This window comes from Dasypus novemcinctus, chromosome 23 (genome assembly GCF_030445035.2).
Source record: "Dasypus novemcinctus isolate mDasNov1 chromosome 23, mDasNov1.1.hap2, whole genome shotgun sequence".
NCBI lineage: Eukaryota > Metazoa > Chordata > Mammalia > Cingulata > Dasypodidae > Dasypus > Dasypus novemcinctus.
The window spans coordinates 23873819-23900785 of NC_080695.1; the positions used below are offsets into that span (position 1 = coordinate 23873819).

Consider the following 26967-nt stretch of genomic DNA (forward strand, 5'->3'; position numbering starts at 1 on the left):
TCCCTTCTTCTCCATCCTCCCCACAATGGCCCCCTCACCCCTTGCCCAGCTTTCTGTGCCAGCCTTCGCCCTGGCATCCCTGCCTCTGCTCTTCTCACTGCCAAATCCATTCTCCATGCAGTCCCCAGTCAGACATACCTAAAACTCAGATCTGACCATACCACCTTTCCCTGCAGTGGCTCCCCATTTCCGAACCTGCCTCTTCTCCTGTCACCCCTTGCTTCAGTCTTGCAGCTCTGGGAACTCCAGACTGCCTGCTGCTGCTCCATGCTCTCCGTGTGTTTTCTGACCTCCTAGCCTTTGTCCAAACTGTCTCCTCTGCCCTAGAATTCCCATTTTGAGGCTGACCACTTCATACCCCTCCTTTATTTTTTTTTTCCAAATTCTACTCAATTTATTCTTTTTTTTAAAAAAACATTTCATTCAAAAAATATGAGGTCCCCATTCACCCCCCTGCCCCCACCCCACCACTCCCCCCACAGTAACACTCTCCCCCATTATCATGACACATCCATTGCATCTGGGGAGTACATCTCTGGGCATTGCTGCACCCCATGGCCTGTGGTCCACACCATAGCCCACACTCTCCCACGTTCCATCCAGTGGGCCATGGGAGGACATACAATGTCCGGCAATTGTCATACCCCTCCTTTAAACTCCGCTCAGAGAGCACGTCCACCCTGGGCTGGTTTCCTTCTCACTCTGTTCACAAATGCATCATCCTAACACAGGTGTCTGGCTTCCTCACTCATCTGTGGATTTGGGGATGCCAAAGGGCTGTGTCATAGCCATCTCCATCTCGCAATCCATGGCATGTAATAGGCACTGAATAAATTTTCACTCCATGTTAAATGACTGAAAACATAACTCACTCTGAAAAGCCCAGGTTGGATGCAAAAATCGTGTTTTCATTTTCCTCCTATCTAAGCACATTCAGAATTACCTTCAAACCAAGCGTGCTGGGGAATCAGCCGATGCGCTGCCAATCTTGAAGGATGGTTTCATTGCTTAAGAGTCAGGACTCACACTGTTTTAACAAGTATTAGAGGCTACTGCAGGTGGCACTGCCTAATGCTTCTCAATCATGAAAGGACATTTCAGACACTCTGCAACATTAGTTAGCTTAAGCCTCAAGTGAAGAGCTAAGATGCCACCCACCCATGGCAATGTGGGTATGGATAGGGAATGGCCAAAAATGCAAATAAAAACAGAGAAAGAAGAAGAAAAAGTCTATAACCGAACCGACTGGGCTCAAACCTACACAGGGTTCTAGTGCAGGTGCAGGGGGGGAGGAGGCAGGGGCTTGGGCTCCAAGGTAAGCCACCTGGGCAAGTCGCAGCTCCTCCTGTGCCTGAGTTTCCTCACCAGGCATGAAGAATGAGACGCCAACCTAGATTCACTCAACAAATATCAACAGGGCTCCCTTAATGTTTCTGAGTCTAAACAAGGTACCAGAGTGACAGAGTTCAGCAGTTCTCAAACAACTCGAACACTTGTCATATCATCTGCAAGCCATGGGGAAAAAGGGCTCAGAACCCAAAAACTCTAGCTCCTTCGAACCAAACCCTAACTCTGCCTCCTAACTACAAGCTAGGCAGCCTCGGGGAAGTTATTTAACCGCCCTTGGCATTGGTCTCTGAAGACGAAAAATGAGGATTGCATGAGAGCAAATGTGTCGATGTGTCTGGCACACAAACAGGACCTCAGAAATCAGAATTGCAAGGGTCTCTAAATGCCTTAAATCTCCAAAGTTCTGTGAAGAGCCAGAATTTCTCTCATAACAAGAAATAACACCCCCTTCTGCCACCCACGAAAACACCATGATGCTGGCAGTAATGGAGCCTGGGGGAAAAGCTGCCTCTGCAGAGGGCACATCAGGCTCAGGGGCCTCCTCCCTGCTGATGGCCGAGAAGCACACCGGCCCTCCCAAGGCCACTCACTAAGGTAAAGAAACTTCCAGATTGGAGCCCAATCCTGCACAATATTGAAGCAGTGAGCAGGGGCTCCCTACTGGGGAGGTAAGCAGCAGTCACTCCCCTAATCCCACTTCCCAGCCCCACTCCTGGAAGCAGAGCGGTGTGCCCCGACAAGACTTGCCCGTTAGTGGCTCAACAAAACCAGCTGAATTAAATTACTTTCTTTCTAAAAAGCCCTTATCCCGTGCCCTCACAAGGCCTGATTACTGGAAATAGTTACTTGCAGAGTTCAGAGAGAGGTGACATCTTGGTGAACAATCCTAAGAGGATTTAGCTCTCTTCCAATAAAATATCCCAGGGATTGGGTTTCCAGAGAATTCTGTTTTCATTGTTCCACTTGGATACACCCAGTAACTAACTTCAGTTTCATAGACCACCTTCCCAGTAATCACAGCCATGCTGCAGGCAGCCAATGCCTCAGAAAACCCACATGCGTGCCATGAACTCAAAAAGGGGAGCCACCCTACTCTCCTTTCTGCCAGAGCAGGCGACTGGGGCACTCACAGGGGCCCTGTCTCAGGTGCCCACCCTCTTTGCCTAAGATCGCTTAAGGAACTAGCAAAGCGATTCTGATCCCAGAGTCCCAGAAGGAATCCCAAACTGGGGCATACAACTGAGCTGCAAGCACAGGGCAAGACTGAGTTGCCACCTGGACTTCCATCAAAGCCTCACACTAATGGGTAGCAAATAAAAATCACGATGCCACACTCTCCATTCCTTAACACTTCCTCCCACCCCACAAATACCAAATAAAAAACATCAACAAACCGAAGAGGAGAGCTCGAGCTGGGGCTGCTACAAAAAACACGTCCTGCTCTAGCCTTAAGACACTTGCACTCCAAATGGCTTTAAAACCTTGCCCAAAGCGCCCATGCCTGAACTAAATAAAAACTAGCTGAGCTTCTTGACTTGAAAGTCAGCAGTGAAAGAAGCAGAACACGGAAATCCAAAGAGAACGTGAGTTTTTACATTTGCACAAATGTTGTGCGTGGGGACATACACACAGCAAAAGTCTACCCATTCTCCGCAGGTGCGGTCACCTCAACTCAACGGCCATGGCTACTGTGGGGCTAGAACGGAGTCATCATCAACACCAGTTAGGCTTCCAGGGGCACGACCCGACACACGCGCCCGCAGCCTGCACTGAGCTGCTGTCCTCTGAGCCCAGGAAAGTCTCCTTTCCTGCGAAAAAGAGGCTCCCGACCTGGGCCTGGCGCCCCAGTCTTGGCACCCAGCGAACTGCGGGCACCGCCTCACCGGGAGAGCTGAGGGCTTCGGCACAAATGCCAAAGAGGTCACGTTCCTCACGCACTCCTCCTCGAGAGGAAAAAAAAAAAAGAAAGAGCAATAGGGAAATGCTGCGCCTGGGGGGAGAGGGGCGCACGTGGCTCACGGCCAAAGGACAAGGCATTGCCCTCGGTTCAAGCTCAGCATGCCCCAGGTGAGGCGTCCTAGCCGCCGAGGCCAGTCCCAGAAACTACCTGCTGCTGCGTGGGCGCCCTCAGGCCAACTCGGAGGAAGTTCACTCCCCGTAGCGCAGGTCGGAGGAGGCGGGGGCCCCGGTACCCACCCAGACTCCCCGGAGAGCCGCAGCCCACCCCCGCCCAGGCGCCGACCCTTCAAGCTGCTTCGAGCCCAGGGGCGAACTGAGCACCAGTCAGGTGCCAGGCTGGGGGCGCCGCAGGCCACCCGGGCTAGTCCGTGCGCTCTGGGGCACGGCGTCCCCGGGCCGGGTGGCCGCGACGAGCGTGCGCCCAAGAGGGAGAGCAGTCCGCGCGAGGGGCTGGAGGTGGAGGGAATCCTGCCTCCCGCTTCTGGCAATCGCCATGACTCCCGGCTTCCCCGGTACCTAGCTGATTCTCTACTCGCCCACCTGGGCTGCCATGCGGCTCCCAGTCCCATCCCATCCCGCCGCCAGGGTGACCGGGGAATCGCAGCCCCGCGGCCACCCGCACCGGGGACCCGGCGAGCGGTCCCCCCAGCCTGTAGCCGGCACAGTCCCGGGACAGCCGGGTGAGACGCGGCCCTTCCCCAGCCCCACGCCCTGGAGCGGGCGGGCGGCCGAGAGCCCCCCTAGAGAGGGCAAGGTGGCTCGGGTGGCCCCCACGCCGCCCGGTGTTCGTAATCTGCCGGTGCCAACAGGTATGGGAGGCGTTGTCGGCCGCTCACCCGCCCACTCCATGGGTCCGCGGAGCGGAGGCCGACGGGGTCGCGGCCGGAGGCAGGAGCTCGCGACAGCCCTGAGGTTGGGGTACGGTGGGCGAGGGGCGAGGAAGGAGGACCCGGGCGAGGGCAGGAGGCGAGGCAAGGGAGCGAGCGCGGGCGCGCGGGCGAGCGGGCGGCGGCACTCACCTCTCGCTGGGCCGGGGCCGGCCGCACGGGCCCCGCCGCCCCGAAGCCGGGGTTCCGAGGCGCCTCCGCGCTCCGCGGGGGCTTCCTCCGAGGCCCGCAGGGGAGGGGGCGGCGTGGAATGGAGGCGCGGAGCCGGCACCGCTCGGCCGCACGCTCACACCCCCAGCCGGCAGCCGCGTCCCTGCGCCGGCATCCTCGCTGCCGCCGGCCGCCTCGGCGCCCCCGGGCCGCTCCCCTAGCGCGCGCCGGGGCCGGAGCAAGCCCCTCGTCGGCTCGGAGCGCGATCTGGGCGCGTTCGCTCCCTGTCCTTGTCCTCTCCTCCCGTCTGGGGACGCGTGCCCCGCACCCCCTGCACCGCGCGCTCCTCTACCCCTCCCGCTCCCGCTGGCCGTGCAGTGCCCCGGCGCGCGGGCTCAGCCCATGTGCGCGGCTGCCTCGCTGCGCCCCGGAGCCCAGTGGCCGAGGCCCCGCCGGAGTTGCGCGCCCTAGAAACTCCATGCAGCTCCGGCCTCCTCCCCAGCTCCTCCCCGGCGGGCCCCCCGGGGCCTTGCCGCCGCCCAGAGCGCGGGGCTGGCTCTGCCTCCCGCCCGCGTTGGTAGCCGGGGTTCAGGGCTCGCCTTGGTCGCCCGCTCCCCGGCTTCTCCGAGGGTCGGGGCGCCCCCGCCCCCACCCCTTCGCCTCTCCAATGGCTCCCTTGGTTTCCAGGCAGCGCAACCTGAGGAACGCCTCGGCGCGCGCGCACTCACACGCACACATACACACTCGCACACACACGCACTGCACACACAGGCAGACACACGCGACACGCGGGAGGCGAGCAGGAGCTTGGCAGACGGTACTCCTTCCTTTCCTCCCCAGAGAAGCTGCCCACGTTAACTCCGGCAAACTGCTGTTCCTCGGTATTGGACAACTCACCCAAGCGCCCCCCACCTTAACTACTTCGTCCCCGGTGCCCACGCGCTAAGCCACAATCACACCTGCGTCCGTGCCCCGGGGGAGGGCGGGGCGCCGAGGTGGCGGAAACTGGAGAGAGGAGGAGGATTCCGCGAGCCCACCCCTAGCAGCACCAAGGAGGCGTGTCCTCCACGGACCAACGCCCACCAACCCACTCTCCACGGGGCCCTGGGAACAAGTGGCGTGGTCCCACTTCTCCTTCCAAGGTCGTAGAATCCATTCGATGAGGGAGAGAAGGCGCTTGGACAAGGCGTGGACTAGAAATCTCAGACCACTCAGCAACCTGCCCTGGGGATGACCTCTGCCAACTCCACACCCACCCAGCTTCTTTTCCTACCCTACCCTACCCTCCCCCCATTTCTCAAGGGCAACACGTTAGCCTAGTGTTTCCAGGCACCTTTCCTTGTCCCCACTGCCTACCTCCCGTGTGCCCAGGAGCTGTGAGAATACACAGTGCTACCAAGATTAGTGTTGTCAAGAAAAAGAAAAAAATCCAAACACGGAGATGGGTTTCTGACAATACCAGAGAGATGCCTGCCAGTGGCTTTTCTGCACCTCCCAAAACCTAAGCCAAGGGAAAGGGACTAAAACCCACCCACAGGGAATTTCCCAGGCTGGAGGCTATTCTTCACCTTGCAGTGTCCTCTCTCCCAGAGTCCCCAGTTCTTGCCCCTCAAGGTGGCAAAAAGCTTACTCAGCAGCTCAGATGCCTCCAATTCCCAGAATCAAAATATATATGAAAACTCCCACACCAATCAGGAACAAAGCAGGCGATTTTGCCATAAGTCTTTCGTCCAAATAGCTCAGCAATCGCCCCTCCACTGGCTGGTTCAGCTGCCAAGGGAAGTGTGGGCATAAGGAAGTGTGGGCATTGGTTGCCAAACAGCAGCCTAGGTTGACCAGACGCCCTCCTTGCCTGATCATCCAGGCTCAAAGCCAGGCTGTGGGTCCTCTGAGTCCTTGGAGCACTATGTGAGGACCACACCTTTAGCAATGAGCATTTTGCTACCCTTTATTATTACCATCTTTTCTTGTATGTACCCTACTTCCAAAATTATAACTTTCCTGATATTTCCCTACCTAGTTCAGAAACATGCAAAGAAGGCATGATCTCTGGGGCTTTCCATGAAGAGTCATGGACAAATGAACAGAAAGAGAAGGTGGGGCCTCCATAGGAAGTTTCCCTCTGATCCCCTAGTTTAAAGAATATCTTCATTGTCTAGTAATCTGTTTCCTCTGTAAGCAATTGTTTTGTCATTTTCTACATGATGAACCAGGTTCACAGACCCCCTTTGCAAGCCTATATAATCACATGGAGTTCTTGGTAGCATGTAGGGGTCACCCACAAACCAGAGTGGGACACACCTTACAGCAAGCTCTCACTCTGCCCACCTGTGTGGATTTGGGCTTGTTATCTGCTCTCTCTGAATCTCACTTTCCTTATCTGGAAATGGAAATCATTAAAGTATCCACCTCACGAGGTTGTTGTAAAGATTAAATATAAGGTTAAATGTGATCCTGTGAAATAGCAGGGAGCTCAGGTAACTCAGTTCCTGGCACAAAGTATGCTTGTAATAAAGTTGTCTATGATCCAGAATTCTTATTCTGGTCTCTCCAGGCAAAAACTCTCAAATAACGTTAAATAAAGATAGAGTCAGGGATGGAACTATAAGACCATTTGTTGCGCTCTCAGACATATTTAAGGGAAGGCCTGTAAGGGCTTCCAGTAATTTCAAAGACACTGTCCTTAAACAGCCTCACAGGAGGCTGGAGATAAAGAAAGGCTTGTTCTTAAGGAGATTTGTAGTTGTGACTTTTGTCTAATGGGTGGATTATCATTCAAATCACAGGAAGTCCTCAATGTTTTTTAAAAAAGTATACTAGCTTATGTCTGAAAGGAACAGAGACAATATACAGTATAAAATGAAAGGGACCTATGGATCACCAAGTCCTGATGAGAAAGAAGCAGACTGCAATCATGGACCATCTCTTATGGGAAAAGAATGACGATTCAGAGAGTAAAACCAAGAACCCAAAGTACCGCTAAGAGCTGTAGAGAATCATTCCCAAGAAGCAGAAATGGGCCCTTAATTAAGGATTTGGTGACATGTTCCTAGCTAAATTTCAGAATTGCTACGGACCAGTGATCACTATAGGATATACCTCCTATTTACTCTCTCACTGAATAAGAGTGTACTGCCTCACCAGTGTATACTGAGTATTTGTGGAAGAGGAGGGGGAAATAACTCGTCTCTTTAGTTCACAGCTCTTCAAATCAAAAAGAACTTCACCCAGGGCGGCAGACTTGGCGTCCGTCTACCACATAAGAGGTCCACGGTTCAAACCTCGGGCCTCCTTGACCTGTGTGGAGCTGGCCCATGCACAGTGCTGATGCATGCAAGGAGTGCCATGCCACGCAGGGGTGTCCCCCACGTAGGGGAACCCCACATGCAAGGAGTGTACCCCGTAAGGAGAGCAGCCCAGAGCAAAAGAAAGTGCAGCCTGCCCAGGAATGGCGCTGCACACACGGAGAGCTGACACAAGATAATGCAACAAAAAGAAACACAGATTCCCATGCCACTGACAACAACAGAAGCGGACAAAGAAGAAGATGCAGCAAATAGACACAGAGAACATACAACTTGGGTGGGTGGGGGAAGGGGAGGGAAATAAATCTTAAAAAAAAAAAAAAGACCTTCACCCAAGGAGCATCATCCCTGCCTGACCCTACTTAGATGATGAGATCCAGAACCTCAAGCCTGAACCTGATGCCACAATGAGATGAGGCCTTTTTGCATTTGGGGGATGTTCTGAGTATATTTTCACATTAGAATAATAGAAATAATTTTTGGTTGAAGGTGGATTGTGGTGAATTGAAGATGGCTTAAGGTGGCATCTCTTTCCCTACCCTCAAATCTGGACAGGCTCTATGACTTCTTTGACTAATAGAATATAGATGTTATTTTGTCATCCTCCAGGCCTAGGACTTAAGAAACTGGAAGCTTCATTTCCTGTCCCTTGTAGCATTCTCTTAGAGTCCTAAATCACCATGTATAAAATCCAACTACCCTGAGGCCACTGTGCCCTGAGGCAGCCCAAGCTAGCTGTGTGGAGAGGCTGTGTAGAGGTAACAGAGAAAGAAAGAGGCAGGAAGGGAGGGAAGGAGAGAGAATGAAAGAGAGATGCCTAGCCAGCCTACAGCCATTGCTGTAAGAACCTTCCCAGAATCTTGTCCTTGAAACAGTGAAGCTTGGTTGTCACTGTGGGCTCTGAGGGGAGGGGAAGAGAGGAATAGAACAGATGGAAGAGAGGGTAATTGGGGGGCAATGGAAGTGTTCTACATGATCGTACAATGATAGATACAGGCCATGTTAAATTTCACCAAAAATTTATAGACATGTGTGGTCTAAAATGTAAACCATAATGTAAACTACTGACCATGGTTAGGAGCTATATTTAAATATTTGTACATCAGCTGTTGCAAAGGTAACATCCAAATGTAAAAAGATCATTGTTGGAGAATGGGGAAAGGGGGGAGGATGCTGGGTATATGGGAGCCCCCTATATTCTGTACGTGACTTTACTGTGACCTAAATCTTCTTTGAAGACATAATGGGGAAAAAAGAAGTAAGACACTGAGGAAGAAATGGAAGAGATTGCCTTGCCTGTTCGTTTCTGATGGAGGTACCCAGGTGAAGACGCTAGATGAGCACTCACCTTAGTGTGGTGAGGACACGTGAGAATCCACCTGCATCCAGGTTCAAAGCAAAGGAGGCTGTGGGACCCCAGTGGTAAAAAAAGCAAGGCTATTTGTGCAGTGGGGGTCTGTTTCAGCCATTTGCTAGACATTTTATCTTGGGCCTTTTTAATATGGAAAGTGCCAATGTTAACGCTACCTTGCAGGGCTTTTGAGTAAGTTCAAAGTATTTGTCTAGTAACTGCCTCCAAATAAGTGCATACAGGACAGCACCTATTATAGTGATGAAAGGCAAAACATGAAAAAAAATTTTTATAATGTTTTTACTTTTAATACCCCAATTTTTTTACTTTATTCTAGTTTTTCTAAATTATTATGTATTTTATGTATCATATTTACACCTATCATTATTATTTCATTTTCCTATTAATTGAATTTGGCAATATATTAGGCTTCATTTTTGAAGAAGTGATGCTCCTTGGGTGAAGTTCTTCTTGATTTGAACTAACAGAGGGGTTCAACTATAGAGGAGCACTGATGTGTGGTGTCACTGATATAGGATACATGGGAGGGAGTTCACCTGGGTATGCATATAGGGTATATAGATATGTTCAGATGTTCATTGGTTATTGACACAGTAGATAGAGATTCACACAACAGCTGAGGGAGTGCTGGGATCCCATCCTGGGGAGCTCTGCTGCATTCTCCAATGGAATAACAACAATCCCCCAAGTGCAAGGGCAATGACCAGTGAAAAAGGATGGTCCAGTGATGGTCCCTTGATACTGATGACTATGCTTATGAGCCTGTCACACTTGAAATTTCAACTTGGCCTAGTGTTGCAGGGTGCCTAAGAGTTACCTCCTGAGAGCTTCCATGTTGCACAAATGTGGCCACTCTCTAAGCCAAACTCAGCATATAAATGCATTACCTTCCTCTCAGCATGAGACATGACTCCTGGGGATGAGCCTCCCTGGCGCCAAGGGATTACTACCAAGCACCAACTGGCGATGCAACAAGGAAAAGACCTTGAATAAAAGGGGTAAATGGTAAAGACAAATGAGTTTATATGGCTAAGAGATTTCAAAATGAGTTGGGATGTCATCAGAGGGGTGGCACTTAGGCACACCTCAGCAGGATCTCAAAGACAGTCAAAGTAGATACAACCCCAGGTAGTGGTGCTCCTGAGGGCTACAAAGGCATTCAGGTCCTATCATCATAGCAGATGGCTCTGAAGTTCAGTGTCTTGCCAGTGGGCCCTACTTTGGAAAATGTGCTCCTGAGTGTGATGGAGTTGGACTCAGATGTGACTTCTCTACATAAGCCTTTTCTGCCCCTTTTATTGGATCTGTGGTTGGCACTAGGGTTGGTGTATGCCCAGGAGACTTGACTCTCTGGGTTCTCCATGTGCCAGCTGGACCCTGAGCCTCAGCAGTGTTGCAGCACCTACTCTACACTTCGTTGGACTTACCCAGGTCAGCTGACAGGGAAGTGAGAGTGGACAACCACCACACCAAGGAATTGAGAGAGTCTACAGCTGCGAGTATGAGAGTCCCATCCACCAGCTGTGTGGGATTGAAGCCTCCTCTCAATTCAGAGGTGGAGTGGGCATCACCACCCCAGGGTCTTCAGGATGGAGGAATAAAATATGGATTAGAGTGGACTTACTGGTATTCTACTCTAGAATTATTGTGACTCTAGCAATAGAAGAAATTATATCATTGATGTGGAGACAGTGGCCACGAGAGTTGCTGAAGGTAGAGAGAGGGGAAAGGAGGTGTGATATGGGGACATTTTAGGGACTTGGGGTTGTCCTGTATGATATTGCAGGGACTGATGCAGGACATTATATATCCTACCATAACCCACTGAATGGACTGGTAGTATAAATTACAATGTAAACTATAATCCATGCTATGTAGCAGTGTTCCAAAATGTATTCATCAATTGCAATGAATGTACCACACTAATGAAAGAAGTTGTTGATGTGGGAAAAGTGGAGGGTGTGGGGATGGGGCATATAGGAACCTCCTATATTTTTTAATGTAACATTTTGTGTGATCCATGTATCTTTTAAAAATAAATTAAAAATATGTTTTTAAAAAAGAGTCTTCCCAACTGAGATCCCAGATATTGTAGGCAGACACAAGTCATTTTCACAGTGCTATGTCTGAATTCCTGACCCACAGAACTAGTAATAAGTTGATGTTTAAGCCACTTCATTGTGGGATGGTTTGTTATGCAGCAACAGATAACAAGAATAATTTACCAACTTGGGAAGATGTCCAAAATATATAATTAAGTGAAAATCCAAAGAGCACAGTAACATGAATGATGCCATTTTAAAAAAAAGAAAACTATGTATGTGTGTCCATATACAAAGAATATAATTGGAATGCTGTTAATTGACTAACTGGAAAATCGCTATAGGGAGGATTTCTGCTTTTTTAAATATATATTTTAGAAATGTTACATAATAAGCATTTTTAACATTTGCTGGGTTTTTTAATTTTGAGAAAAAAAGTTCAACATTTATTTCCTTCCAAAGCAATAAATATATAATAGATTTTTTTTAAAAAGAGTTTCTGCTTTAAAAGAAAACTGAACATTTAATTTGTTCCAGGAATATTAATGTAAAGAGATTATACTGACACATATGTTGATGGTCCTTTAAATTCTAGGATAAAGACAAATTCAGACTGGAAAAAAATGGTTGTCAACAAAGGAAAGATCAAGGTTGGTTTTAGTTTATGTAACACTAGATCACAGAAGAAAATGAATCAATAAACTAAGAAAATAAACCAATAAAATAGTATCACCCAGTGTTTATATATTCAATTAGGTTGTTATCATGTTTGAAAGTAAGAAAAAAATATTTTCCTAATGAAATGGTCAGAAATGAATGGCTTTTTATTTTTTCTGAAAAAAAAAATTCAAAGAACATATGTTAGCCAAGCAAAAATTGTCATCAAAGTTAAGAACTCAATAGTTGGAAAAATTATGGTGTTAAAGAATTGAAAATAAGCAATTTAATCCAGTTAATAAAGTTTCAAAGGCTACTGATAGACACAGTTTTATTAAAATGATAAGAATAGCAATTTCTAAACTTGAATAAAGAACTGGAAATAGTAGATACAGCATGAAAGAACTAAACTGTAACCAAAACCATTTTCTTATATAAGAAAAATAAACATTCCTATTTTATTCTTCACAATTAGGAAAATAAAGCTTAAAATTTGTTTCAGGAAAACTTAAAAGGCAAATACTGACTTTTACCTCTGACAATGATGAAATAGATCAATGTTCTTGCTGAAAAAAATAATGAAAAAAAAGGAAAAAAATGCAAAACTAAAGAATAACAGTTGGTCCAAGAACTTAGAGAGAAGGAAAAAGGCATTGGTGTGAACTTGATGTTTCCATTTGAAATTTGCTGATTTCCAAGTGATGTTGTGCAAGAAGGCCAAAAAGAAAATTATATCTCAGAGATTTTGAAAGCATCAAAGCTTAAAGAGAAAATAATCAGATTTCAATGATACCAAGACAATCAGAACCCGAGGGACCAAATACCAAAGGAAAGGGAAATCTTAAAAAAATGGGAACATCAGTCTGTTCCATTTTCCGCCTAAAGGCATTAGCTTATTTTGAAACTGCACAGGATAAGAACCAAACAGAAGCAGCAGCTAAATGGCTAAAAAGTGAAGAAAAGGTTTCAGGAACATCAAAATGCCCAGAGAACAAAACTTGGCACTCAGGATCTGCCAAGGTGGAGGGGCCTTGATAAATACCCCAGGGTTTCAGTCAAAGCTCCTAAAAGGCTATACATTAAGACTAAGGACAAATCAAAACCTTTGGGAAATTAAATTGAGCCTTAAATTACCTCAATCATTGATTAACAAAAGGTGATCTACACCTACCCTAACTGCCTGCCAAAAAAAATTTTAAATCTCTCTAAGGGGAGAGAAAAACATCTAGAGTCTCTACAATTTTTTAGATTTAATATCTGGCATTTAGTAAAAAATTACCAAGTATGCCAGGAGATAGGGCCAAATTAAGGAAAAATAAAGAGAAAAAACAGACAATAGAATCATAAGTGATTCAGATATTGAAGTTTTATATAACAGATACTAAGACAATTGTGACAAATGCTCAAGAAAATGAATACAAGATAAAGAAATTCACCTCAGAAGAACTAGAATTTACTTTTAAAACAAAATAGAAGAGTGAGTTTGGAAATTAAAAAAACAAAACAAAACAAAAGTTACTCAATAGCTGGGTTTAAAGTAGTTTAGACACAGAAGAGAAGATTAGTAAACTGTTAAATAGATCAGCAGAAAACATCTGAGTGAAATAGGAAAAGAAGAAAGGATGGAAAATAGAGAAAAGCGTTTAAGGGATTCATGGAACATTGTTAATAGTCAAACACATAATTGAATTCTGAAAAGGAAAGGAGAGAAAGAATAGGGCAAATGCAATCTTGGCTAAGAATTTTCCAAAACTTATGAAAGACATTAAGTCACAGATCCAGGAAGTTCTATGAATTGCAAACAGGATATATATAGATAAAGCCACACCTAGTCAATCATAATTACGTTTTTAAAAACCAAAGACAAAATATAAAAATCAGCCATAGCTCTTCTCCCTTATGCATACACATATACATACACTCACACACAAAATTACTTTCAAAGGAACAATAATTGGCCTGACAGATGATTTCTCAATAGAAATTATTAAAGTTAGCTTAATTTTACAATCTTTTGTATAATCTTTGGTGTGCTAAAAGAAAATAACTATCTATCTAAAATGCAGTGAAAATATCCATTAAAAAGGATCAGAGACCTTGGCTCCTGAGCTCATATCAGGCTTTCCCTCCTATTGGTAACAACCAGAAAACTAGACAAATACATGAATTTACTGTTTTCACTAATTAAACAACAGGCAGTGCAGGGCTGTAATCCATGTGAGAAGAGAAACAAATGAGGTGAATTGCCCAGCTTTCTGTCTAAAGCCATTTTCTGTGCCACTATAAAGTGAAAGAAAACTAAAGCAGAGGACAATGGTCTCATTGAGTGGAGGAGATAGAGATCAGAGTTTGTGGAGGCACAGATCACTGGAGAAGAGAAAACTATTCAGATAAAGAGCTGGAAAAATCTTTATAGGGATTGTGAAGGGACTGAGTTTGTGGTTAACTCAATGTGAATACATAGGATAAAATTCCATACAGCCAGGAAAGGATCAGTTGGCGGAGAGTTGTAGGTTAAACAATTCCTAGAAATAAGAAAGGACTGGAAGATATTTAAGTTCTGATGAACCTGAATGAAGAGAACTCATTGAACAACTGGAAGATACAATAGAGACTCCAAGAGGATCACATCTAAGTAGTAGGACTGAACTAGATATAGAGTAAAGGCTATTCTAAGCATTTAAGCTCTAATAAAGCTTAAAAACAAACATCAACTGGATCAAACTAATTCTTAATCAACTTGACTGCCTAACAACAACAACCAAAAAAACTTGAAAATTCAAATGGCAACAGCAAAACCTAAAAATTCAATAATATTCCAGTGCCACAGAGACAGAGGCAGAAATAACATGTGATGGCATTGGCAGACAGGGTCATTCAAACAGCTATTATAAATATGCTCAAGAATTTAAAGGAAAATATGGACATAATAAAGGAATAAATACTATTAAAAAGAAGCAAATGGAATTCTAGAGCTAAAATAGATAATATTTAGAATGAGAATTTTACTTGATGGAATTAATCTAATATTGGTGCTATACAAAAAAGTAAATGAAGTTGAATTCATAGGACTGAAAACTATCCAGACTGAAGCACAGGGGGAAAAAATGGCTGGAAGAAGTAGAGAGCCTTAGTGACCTATGGTACAATATCAAGCAGTCTAACATATGTGCAATTTAAAACCAGAAGTGGAGGTGAGCAGGAGGGAGTTAGATTAGACAGGAAAAAAAGTATTTGAATAAGTAATGGTTAAAATTTTCCAAATCTGATAAAAGCTACAAATACACAGATCCATGTGGCTCAATGAAATGAAAACAGGATAAATATAAGGAAAATTATACCAAGGTACATCGTAATCAAATTGCTGAAAATCAGTGATAAAGAGAAAATCTTAAAACATTCAGAAGGAAAGGACATGTTATAGCAGGAGAAAAAAGATAAGAAAACTACTGACTTATTTTCAGAAACAATGCAAGCCAGAAGACAATAGGGCAGCATCTTTAATATACTGAAAATGAAAAAAAAAAAAAAGAAAAATTAAGAATTTTCTAACCAGCAAAAAATTTTGTCTAAACTTGAAGTTGAAATAAGGAGCTTTTCAGAAAAACAAAAAGTGAAAGAATTCATAGTCATCAGGCTAAAGTAAAATGATAACAGATAGAAGCTTACAAATGATGAATGCTGGAAGTGGTAAATACATGAGTAAATATTGTTTTCTCATTTGTAAGTTTCTTTAAAAGATAGTTAACTGTTTAAAGCAAAAATAATACTAATGTATTATGGAATTCATTGTAAAATATATTTATAATATGTACATATATGCAAAATACATATGACAACAGCACAAGAATGGGAGGGAAAAAATGCAAGTATACCGAAAATATTCCTCTTGAATATAAATACAAAAAATCTTAAATATGTATTAGCAAATTAAAACCAGCACTACATAAAAACCACTACAAAGTGGTTTCCCCAAGAATACAAAATTGGTTTAAATATTTAAAAATGAATAAGTACTATTTATCAATTGACAGAAGAAAAAATCATCTCATCATCCTAATACATGCAAAAAGAGCATTTGAAAAAATTCAACATCAACTCATGATTAAAAACTCTCAGAAAACTAGGAATAGAAGGGAACTTTCTCAACATCACAGAAAGCATCTAGAATATACTTACAGCTATTATGATACTAAATGGTCAAAGATTGAATACTTTCCGTGTAAAATTAGGAACAAGGCAATCTATATTTCAGCATCACTTTTACCCAGCAATCCTTGGAGGCTCCAGTCAGTGTAAAGTCAATGGAAAGAAAATGTATACCGACTGATAAGAAAAAATTCAAACTGCTTTTATTCAAATCAACATGATTGTGTATGTTAAAAAATCTTAAGGAATCCACCAAAAAAAAACTATTTGATAGAAGTGGATATGGCTCAAGCAGTGGGCACCCACCTACCACATGGAGGTCCAGGGTTCAATTCCTGGTACCTCCTAAAGAAGATTAGCAAGAGAGTGAGCTGACACGATGGGCTGGCGTGGCAAGCTGATACAACAAGCCGATGCAAAAACTGATGCACAATGCAGAGACATAGTCAGAGACACAACAAACAGGGAGTGGAGGTGGCTCAAGTGATTGGGCACCTCCCTCCTACATGGGAGGTCCTGGTGCCTCCTTAAAGAGAAAAAAGAAGACAGGCAGACAGCAAGCGCACACAATGTGTCAAGAGGAGAAATAAATAAAATAAATCTTTTAAAAAGACTATTTGAATTAATACATACATGACTTTAACAAGGTCACAGAATACAAGATCAATACCAACAATAAACAATTGGGAAATGAAATTCTTTTTAAGTACCATTCATTATAATATCAAAAATAATAGGAATAAGTTTAACAAAATAAGTGGAAGATTTGTATACTAAAAACTACAAAACATTCTTGAGAGAAATTGGAGAAGACTGAAATAAATGGAGAAATACAACATATTCATCGATTGAGGTTTTGATATTTTTAAGAGGCTAATTCTCCCCAAATTGACCTATTGTTTCAACATAATCTTAATTAATATCCCAGGAAGGTTTTGCAGAATTTGGCAAGCCAGTTCTAAATTTATATATAAATGCCAAAACAATTTTTTAAAAAGAAGAATGTACCTGATTTCAAGACTACCTATAAACCTAATCAAGACAGATAACAGATGAGAAATAGGCCTAATATATATGATCAATTGATATTTGACAAAGGTGCAAAATTAACTCAATGGGTGAAAGGATTAGTCTTTTCATCAAACTGTGCTGGAACAACTGGATATTCATGTGGAAATAAATGAACTTTGATGCTTACCTTTATCCCATACACAAAAATTAACTCAAAATCGATCACATACCTAAATGTAAAGGTTAAAGCCAAAAAACTTTCAAAAGAAAATAAAGAGGAAGTCTCTCTAACCTTGAGGAAACAAGAATTTCTTAAATAGGACACAAAACCATGAATCCTAAAGGATAATATTGATAATTTTGACTTCATCAAAATTAAAATTTTTGCTCTTCAAGAGAAAACTTCATAAAATGAGAAGACAAACCACAGAGGAAAAAAATTCACAGTACTTAAAGCTGACAATGAACTGCTATCAAGAACAGATCAAGAAATCTTATAAATCAATGATATGAAAATAAGCAACTCCATTTTTTAAAATGGGCAAATGATTAAAATAGACACTATACAAGATCTGTGAATGTTTTCGATAACACATGAGAAGTGCTGAACCTCATTAGGCAGCAGGAAATGCAAATTAAAACCAGTTGGAATACTACTGCTACAACCAGTAGAAAGTCTAACAGTACAAATGTTGGCAAAAAGGTGGAGGAACTGGAACTTTCTCACAATACTGTTGAGAGTGTAAAATAGTTCAGTAGCTTTAAAAACTCTGGCAGTTTCTTATCAAGTTAAAAGCACAACTACCCTATGAGTCAGCCATTTCAGTCCTAGGTATTTTTCTTAGAGAAATAAAAACATATATCCACAATACTAGTTTTACATGAATGCTCATAGAAGCTTTTGTCATAATAGCCCCAAACTGGAAGCAATCCAAATGCCCATATGTAGGTGAATGAATAAACAAATGGTAGAATGAAATATTGCCCAATAATTAGATACGCACAATAGCATGGTTGAATCTCAAACACATGCTGGGTGGAATAAACTAGCACAAAAGAATACATACCCCATTATTTCATTCTTATTAAATTCTAGAACACTTGTGGTAGATTGAATCAGGTAACCCAACAAAAGACATGTTCTGAATCTTAATCCACACTCATGTGGGTGTGAACCCATTTGTAAAGAGGACCTTTGGAAGACATTGTGAGTTTAGGTGTGGCCAAATTGAATCAGCGTGGGTCTTAATCCATATGAATATAAGCCTTACAAAGAGAAAATTTGTACTCAGAAGTCAGAGAATAAACTATAATGTAAACTATAGTCCATGGTTAGTAACAATGCTTCAATATATGTTCCTCAATTGTAGCAAATGTACCATGTTAATGAAATATGTCATTAATGGGGGAAAGCCTGGGAGAGAAAGGGGGCTGGTTATTTGGGAATCCCCTACACTTTCGCTATAACATTTATTTAATCTAAAGCTTCTTTAAAAATGAAAAAAAAATTAACTTAAAAAAAAAGGAGAAGTTAAAGAAAGCCATAGGAAGAAGACAGAAATGAATGGAAACTGGAAGGGCAGACACAAGGAGAGCTCACTCTTCATAGGACAGGAGGCAGAAAGGCAAGCCAAGAAACCCTAAGGATTGCAGCAAGCCAGCACCAGAACGCTACAGACTTCGGGGAGAAAACAAGGCTTTGTCCATGCCTTGATGTTGGACTTCCAGTCTCCAAAACTGTGAGCCAATAAATGCTTGCTGTATAAGCCAAGCCATTGTGTGGGAATTTAGATTGCCCTGGCAATCTAAGACAACAGTCAAAACAAACCTCAGCCGAAAATGAATCAGTGGCTTGCGAGGGCCAGGAGGGGGAAGGGCGTTGACCTAAAAAGACACCAGGGAATTTGGGGGTTGATGGAAATGTTTATGTCTTGATTGTGGTAGTGGTTACGAAGGTTTATACACTGGTCAAACCTCGTGGAACTGTACACTTCAAATGCGTACATTTTATTGTATATAAATTATCCTCAATAAAGTTGATATAAAGAAAAAAGTGAAGCCCAAAAAAAACTATGATTGAAAAAATAATTTTAATGTGAAGTAAGTACATTTTTAAATATATGAGGCTTTGTCACCAACACCCATTCTAAAATAAATACTCTAGTGAGTTGTTGAGGCAGAAGGAATATGATTTCAGATGCAGGAATGGAGACAGAGGAATAAAGAACACTGGAAATGGTAACTGTGTATATAAATCTAAAGAATAATTATAGTATATTTTAATATATAATAATAAATAACAATAAGGTCGTGTAGGCTTTTAAATAGATGAAGGAAAAAAGTGCATGAAAATACTAGCACAAAAGGTATGAGTGGAGCAAATGGAGTTAAAGTGTTCTCAGACTTGCACTGTATGAAAAGTGTAAATGTACTGATTTAGAGTATGAGAGCATATCTAGTGAGTAAAGGATATACATTGCAATATCTAGGGTAATCATTAAAAGAATAACAAAAGAGGGAAACGGACTTTGGCCCAGTGGTTAGGGCGTCCGTCTACCATATGGGAGGTCCGCGGTTCAAACCCCGGGCCTCCTTGACCCGTGTGGAGCTGGCCATGTGCAGTGCTGATGCGCGCAAGGAGTGCCGTGCCACGCAAGGGTGTCCCCCGCATGAGAGCCCCACGCACAAGGAGTGCGCCCGTGAGGAAAGCCGCCCAGCGTGAAAAGAAAGAGCAGCCTGCCCAGGAATGGTGCCGCCCACACTTCCCGTGCCGCTGACGACAACAGAAGCGGACAAAGAAACAAGACGCAGCAAATAGACACCAAGAACAGACAACCAGGGGAGGGGGGGGGGTGGAAATTAAATAAAATAATAAATCTTTAAAAAAAAAAAAAAGAATAACAAAAGAATGTATAACTAATAAGCTAGTAAAGGGGAAAATGGAATAATAAAAACACTTGAATTTCACTAAAAGGAAAAACGGAGGTGTAGCAGTTTGATATTATTTATGAATTCCAAAAATAGATATTGGATTATGTTTGTGAACTGGTCAGGGCATATTAGATTATTTTGGATTTAGAGGTTTCACTGATTAAATGATGTTGTCAGTAGAACGTTGAGTCCCTGCCCCTTTGGTGGGCAAGGGCCCACAGAGAAAATGACAGGGCAGAGCAGAGAGTTGGAGTTTTGAGCTGGAACGTAGGAAGTAAGCACACAGAGGAACAGACCAGCTGAGCCTGGAGAAAACCAAGCCCTGGGGCAAAAGACAGAGCCAGTCACCTGGTGGTCTACAGCTGGCCTTGTGGAGGAAGCAAGGCAACTGAGCCTGGAGAGAAACAAGCTCCAGGAAGAGAGGAACCCAGGAAGCCTGAATTCTTGGCAGACATTGACAGCCTTCTTGCTCCAACATGTGGCAGTAGACTTTGATGAGGGAAGTTACCTATGCTTTATGGTCTGGTAACTGTAAGCTTTTACCCTAAGTAAATACCCTTTATAAAAACCAACAGATTTCTGGTACTTTTCATCAGAACCCCTTTGGGCTGACTAATACAGGAGGAAAAAGAGAACACAGAACAGATGAGACCAATAGAAAATTAATAAGATTGTAGACCAAAATCCAGATGAGTCGGTATGTGTATTCAGTGCTACCAGACTAAATATATTCCAATCTCAAAAAGATTGTGAGACTAGGTACAAATATAAAAAATTTCAATTAGAATTTGCATACAATAGACACACCTTAAATAGGAGGACAAAGGATTGTTGCTAATGAAAGAATGGTGTATGAAGACATCATCCAAAAGAAAGGTATACTAATATCAAAAAAAAGAGCAGACTTTAAGATAAAGAGATTTTACTAAAGCTAAAGCATTTCATGGTGATAAAAGTGCCAGTCTCCCAAGGTAGATATAACAATTCTAAATTGGATATACCAAATAACATACACTAAAAACATATAAAGCAAAAAGTGGCAGAATTAAAAGAATAGCCTAGCCTGATCTCACTGATACAGTAAATAAAGAATATAAATCAAAGTATAAGAGGAGAGAGTCAAAATGTATTATCTAAAATCTGTAAATTAAAGAAAAAGTGTGCATATTATTTGGTCTTCTGAACATTGGAACAGATCTGGTTAAATATATTGCCTTGGGAGGGGTGAGAAAGTCTTGAGCAAGACATTAATGCTTTTCAACATAAACACTACTGAATTTTATTTTATTTGGGAAAGAAGGAGAGATTTCCAGGAAAGATGGCAGTGTAAGTAGACATTTTTAAAGCCTCCTCTCCCAAACCTAAAAAAAATCAACAAAGAATTAACAATTAAAATGAAAACTAAGCTGAAATTTTGGAGCACCTTAACCTTACTCCACAAATGCAAAATAATAGCTGCCAGACACAGCACAACTTGAACCAGAGTGAAATAGGATGCTGGGGGTTGACCACAATTTCTCCCTAATAGCTTACCCCTTCCCAAGCTGGAGCAGAGGTCTGGAGATGTGGGTGGGCCTCAGGTCAGCCATGGTGAAGAGGCTATGGATGGGGGGCTTGGGTGACCAGGCAAGGCCAAGATTTCTTTGTCCCAGCTCTTTGATTGAGAAAGGACAGGATTAGATGGAAAATAAAGCAAATTTCTAATAAAAGCAGAAAACCACAATTAAAGAAAACATTTGCTGACACCGTCCCACTACACCCTCAACAAAACGTCAGGGCTTTCTCTGTCTTAATTGCATAATGTGATCATCAGGATTGAGAATTTTATGTTTTCAATGTACAAATGAGACCTACTTAGGAACTCATGCCAAACAAACTGAATCAGAATCTACCAAAGTAAGGTCCACACAAATGTAGTTCAGAAAAGTCTCCATGATGAGGTAACATTTTTAGCTCTATCAAATAGGCAACAATTAAAAACATTCATAATATCTAATGTTGGCAGAAGGGTAAAGAAATGAACATGCTGACGGGAGTAATGAGGGAAAAGGCGGTCGTAGGAAACTTACTTTTCTTGGATTTCATGTTTCCACATGGAGCATTACCAATTAGTGTGCAACAGTCTTGACCTCTTTCTATTTCCTTGCTCACTCACTTTTCCAATTGGTAAATTTGAAAGAACGAAAAGGACTATAGCCCAAACCCTCTTGTTCTCTCAGAGATGTCTGCCTGCAGAGAGCACTGTTTGGCCTTGAACTTGCATTTGTCCACTACCACCTATGACTGGCCAGGTGCTAAATTACCTAATTCTCAGTGCAGTAGAAAGCAATTAACATTTGAAGCCCCATCTACCTGACCCCAAGTTTTAAAAAATATTCAGCTGGCTCAAAACTCAAAAGAAAAGTGCAATTGAAAGGTATTAGTAAAACTTATGTTTACTGTTACGCGGTGGTTAAGCTCATGTGTCGGCTTGGCTAATTATGGTATCCAGTTGTTTGGTCAAGCAGGCACTGGCCTGATTGTTTCTGTGAAGGTACTTCATAGATGGATTTATACCTATAATCAATTGGTTGCATTTATGCTGATGGCGACTACAATCAAAAAAGGACATTGCCCTCAGCAATGTGGGGAATTTCCTCATCCAATTAGTTGGAGATCTTAAAATCCATAATTGAGGATTTCAAAAGGCAGAAAGAAAAAATTCTGCCTTGATTTCAGCCAGCCAGCTTCTTTCGGGGAATTCCACTTTACCTTCACAAAAGTTTCCAGCTTACAGCTTGCCCCATGGAATTAGAATCCCCACAGTTGCATGAGCAAATATCTATACTAAATCTCTTAATGCTGTTGGTTCAGTTTCTCTGGAGAACCCTAATACAGCTCCCAGACATACCAACCCGCCACCTTTGTCAGCAGCATGCATCTGTGCATCCAATTCTCCTTCTTTCCCATTGAAAAGACTTGTGCCTCTTCCCCCCTCAGGCCAATCCCTCCACAGTGCCTGGGATCACATTTCCCCCAATTCTCAGGAACCTGCACTAGGGCTAATATCTTTTCTTTCTTGTATGTTCAAACATAAAAATCCCCACCTCTCTGCTTCTCCAAACCCAGCCCTCTTTTACCTTTTAGTTCAACCATTGTCATGATTTTCTTATTTGGGAGGTCAGACCACAGAAGGGTTCTTTCTGGCACCTTCCTCTGTCCCTTGACCTTGTTCCCAATCTATCTCTAAGTCCTATCACATGATTCAAAAGTAAAAAGTAAAAAATTATATTCGATAAAACTTCTCCCTTCCACCTCTGTCTTCCAGACATTCAGCTCTCCTCCCTCAGGCAACCGCTATTATGACGGTCTAATGTTTCCTTCCAAAGATAATTTACTCATAGAGGCATCTTCTTTACACAGATAGTAGCACATTGTCCACATTGTCCTGCATTTTTCTTTTTCACTTGACAAGATTTATTTTGAAGTAAAATTTATTTTATATAGTGAAGTGCCTCCTCAATATGTGGCAATTTGATGACTTATTACTTCTACCTGTGTGCCCACCTCCCAATCAAGATATAGGATATTTCCCTCACCTCAGAATCATATTAGTTTTATTTCCTATGCATTCCAAAAGTCTGTTGATTTTTTTCCATAACCAGTAGATTCTCGCCAACATCCACGTTGCCACCCTCTCTCTACCAAGCTTCTCTGGTGGTCCATAGATGGATGCCCCTCATCACACTCTGGCAGAGCAGTTTCCTCAAAGACTCAGCTGGTCTAGGTGCCACTCCATCTACAAAATACACTTTCTTGCCTACCCTTTGCTTTCCAGATGAAGATCCAAATTTGTACATGGACAGTAACCCCTCAGTGCCCTAGTTCCAGTGACTTCTGCAGACTCAGACACCTTCTAAAAATTTTTATTGTTGTAATATATACATATAAAATAAAAAGTACCATTTTAACTATTTTAAGAGTACAATTGAGTGCCATTAATTATATTCACAGTGTTGTATAACCACCACCACCATCCATTACTTTTCCATCACCCCAAACAGAAACTCTGTACCTATTAAGCTTACATGATTCCCCATAACCTCTCCCCTTCGGTAATCTACTTTCTGTCTCTATTAAATTGCTATTCTAGTGGCCATTTCAAAAACCTCCTTCACTCCATCTTTGGTCTTTGCTGAACACTCCGTGTACTCAAAAGCACCAATCCTGTTTGACATATCTCTGCCTTCTTTGGGTTTCAGGTTCCTGCTTCATCTTGGCTAATTCCCATGTTGTGTGCTCATCATTCCGAAGATCTTTCTTGTTCCCAACCAGGATGATGGGCACATTGGGGCAGAAATGCTTAACTTCTGGGGTCCATTCTTCTGGTATGTTTTCTAAACTATCAGGGCTGTCGAGGGAGGTTTTTGAAATGGCCACAAGAGCAGCTCTGCAAGCCAGAGGTGGGAAGAAAAATCTGGGTGCCTTGTCTTGTGAAACCTTGCTGCAAGCACAGCCCTCATGTGGTTAATTTTTGAAGTTTTGTTTATTAATCTTAGTGTATGATTACTGGCCTTTTTCATTTATCTATAATTTACCTAAGATTACAAATCAGAAGTCATCTTGCTACCAGTATTTTAGAAGCCAACCATGAGTATTAATGACATCCAACCTGTCTGGCCCACCAGGGTCCCTCTGGTACCGCTCTAACAGCCCTCCTCTGCATTCCCACTAGACATGCCAGGCACTATTTCAAGGAATTTCTTAACTTCTTGCTTTTTTCTAGAAAGAGAGAAAGTTGGTAACTTTTGTGAATTAGGCTGTAACTACTTTATAACTATCATGTCTTGCTTATCATCTGTCAGCCCTAAGGTACTCACTTCGTGAGTCACCACTTCAGAGCTCCTAAACACGTACATCACTGACCTAGCTCTGGGGTGGGCATCTAGTTTTTTAAAGTGTGCTCAGCCAGAAAGACCCAAGTCCATACATCTGTGGCAATTACAGTTCTGTGATTTCCTGTTAGTTACCTTATAGTTAATGTGTAATTAGTGCCACTTAATGTATGTTATCAAAAATAAATACATCTACCCCAGACTAGATGTAGTATTTTTTGTATAATTGGATTTCCTAATATTGATATTTGTCAACTCTGCAGAAAGTGTATTGGTTTTTTTGTGTGTTTTTTTTTAAAGCAAGGTATTTGAAAATAAAGTCAGATGGAAAATTCATTTTAAAAATTCCCTTTTTGTCAGTTTCTCTGATAAATAATGGCCAAATGACCCCCCTTTCAGCTCCACATACCCCAGTATCCTCTCCCCAGGGCTGGGCTAAGTAAACAGGAATTTGGTTTCGTGCCTGAGGCAATTAGAGACTTTGGAAGGTGGCTTACCCTGTCTCATCTGGACTGCAGGGTCTGGCTCTAAATCACAGTGCTCCTCTCTTCTCACTGTATCCTGGTTTCCTCCCTGAGGAGCCATCAGTGCTCTTCCCTCCAGCTAAATTTTTTTTCTGTACCAGTTAATTTTTCCAACTACTAATAGAATAAAGGCAGTTTTCTAAAAAAAAAAAAAAATTTACTATTTTTCTAGATATCACATATAAATGAAATTATGTAATATTTGTCCTTTTGCGTCTGGCTTCTTTCACCTGGCACAATGTTTTTGGGTTTCATCCATATCGTAGCATGTACCAGAACTTCATTGCTTTGAATGGCTGAATGATATTCCATCCTATGTGTATACCATATCTTGTCTATCCATTCATCTGTTGATGGACACTTCAGTTGTTCCCATCTTTTGACCGTTGTGAATAATGCTGCTGTAAAAGTAGCAAACAAGTATCTGTTTGAGTCCCTACTTTTAATTTTTGGGGGCATATACCAAGGTGTGAAATTATTGGGTCATATGGTAATCCTATTTAACTTTTTGAGGAACTACCAAACTGTTTTCCACAGCAGCTGTATCATTTTACATTTTCACCAGCTGTACATGAGAGTTCTAAATTTCTCCTTGCCAATACTTCTTATTTTCAGTTGTTTTTTTAAATAATAGCTATCCTAGTGGATATGATACTGTATCTCATTGTGCTTTTGATTTGCATTTCCCAGATAACTAATGATGATGAGCATCTTTTCGTATGCTGTTGGCCATTTGCATTATCTTTTTAGAGAAATATCTATTCAAGCCCTTTGCCCATTTTTTAATTGGGTTGTTTGTCTTTTTGTTCTTGAGTTGCAAATGTTCTATATATATTCTGAAATGTTAAATCCTTATCAGATAGGTGATTTTCAACTATTTTCTTTCCATTTTGTTGACTGTCTTTTCGTTTTTTTTATAATGTTCTTGGATGCACAAAAGTTTTAAATTTTGATGAGGTCTAATTTATCTATTTTTTAAATAAAACATGCATTTTTTAATATTTTATCCCCCCCCCCCAAGATGGCTCTCTCATCTGTTTGCTCATTGTTTTTGCTTGTCAGTTGCTCATTGTCTGTTTGTTTTTTCTTTAGAAGGTGCCAGGAACTAAACCCAGGACCTCCCACATGGGAAGCAGGAGTTCAACTGATTGAGCCACATCGGCTCCCTGCTCATTTGTTTTTTGCTCATTGTCTGCTTGTTGTTTTGCTCATTGTTTTTGCTCTTTGTTTGCTTGTTGTTTTGCTCATTGTCTGTTTATTGTTATTTTACCTTATTTTGTGCTCATTATCTGCTTGTTGCTTGTTTGTCTTATTTAGAAGTCACCGGGAACCAAACTTGGGACCTCCTATATGGGACGTGAGTGCTTAACTGCTCAAGCCACATCCTCTTCCCTATTTTTTCTTTTATTTGTATTTTTGTGTAATATCTAGGAATCCATTGCCAAATCCAAGTTTCTGAAGATTTTCTCCTAAGATTTTTCCTGAGAGTTTTCGCTCTTATATTTAGGTCCTTGGTCTGACACAATTTTTGTTGTGTGGTCTCTCTGCTCTTCCACATAGTTGGTCATCATGTAATTCTTCCTGTGTGTCCAGCTCCCACCCATCACCAGAATGTCTACCTGTGTCACTTTGGCCTCAGGACTCTATCCTCACTTCTCCATCTTCAAGGAGGTAATAGCACTCATCCTTCAGATCCCAACCCCGTTATCCCTTCCCTGGAGCAGTATTCATTGCCTGCCTTTACCAGCTCCTATCT

The 26967-nt window shown here is 42.4% G+C and overlaps 1 protein-coding gene across 3 annotated transcripts in view; it reads right to left on the reverse strand.

Annotated features, from left to right (window-relative positions):
• The window catches only part of CALN1 (calneuron 1), a 556564-nt gene that overhangs the window by 418624 nt on the left and 110973 nt on the right, over window positions 1–26967 (reverse strand). The window contains exon 1 of one of the 3 annotated variants that reach the window (XM_058285972.1): window positions 4329–4463. The exons of 1 other annotated variant lie outside the window; for it this stretch is intronic. The gene's annotated coding sequence lies outside the window, so the exon portion shown is untranslated. Of the gene's footprint in view, window positions 1–943; window positions 4105–4328; window positions 4464–26967 lie in introns of those variants that run through there. One more of the 3 variants, XM_071211182.1, reaches the window with a different exon arrangement.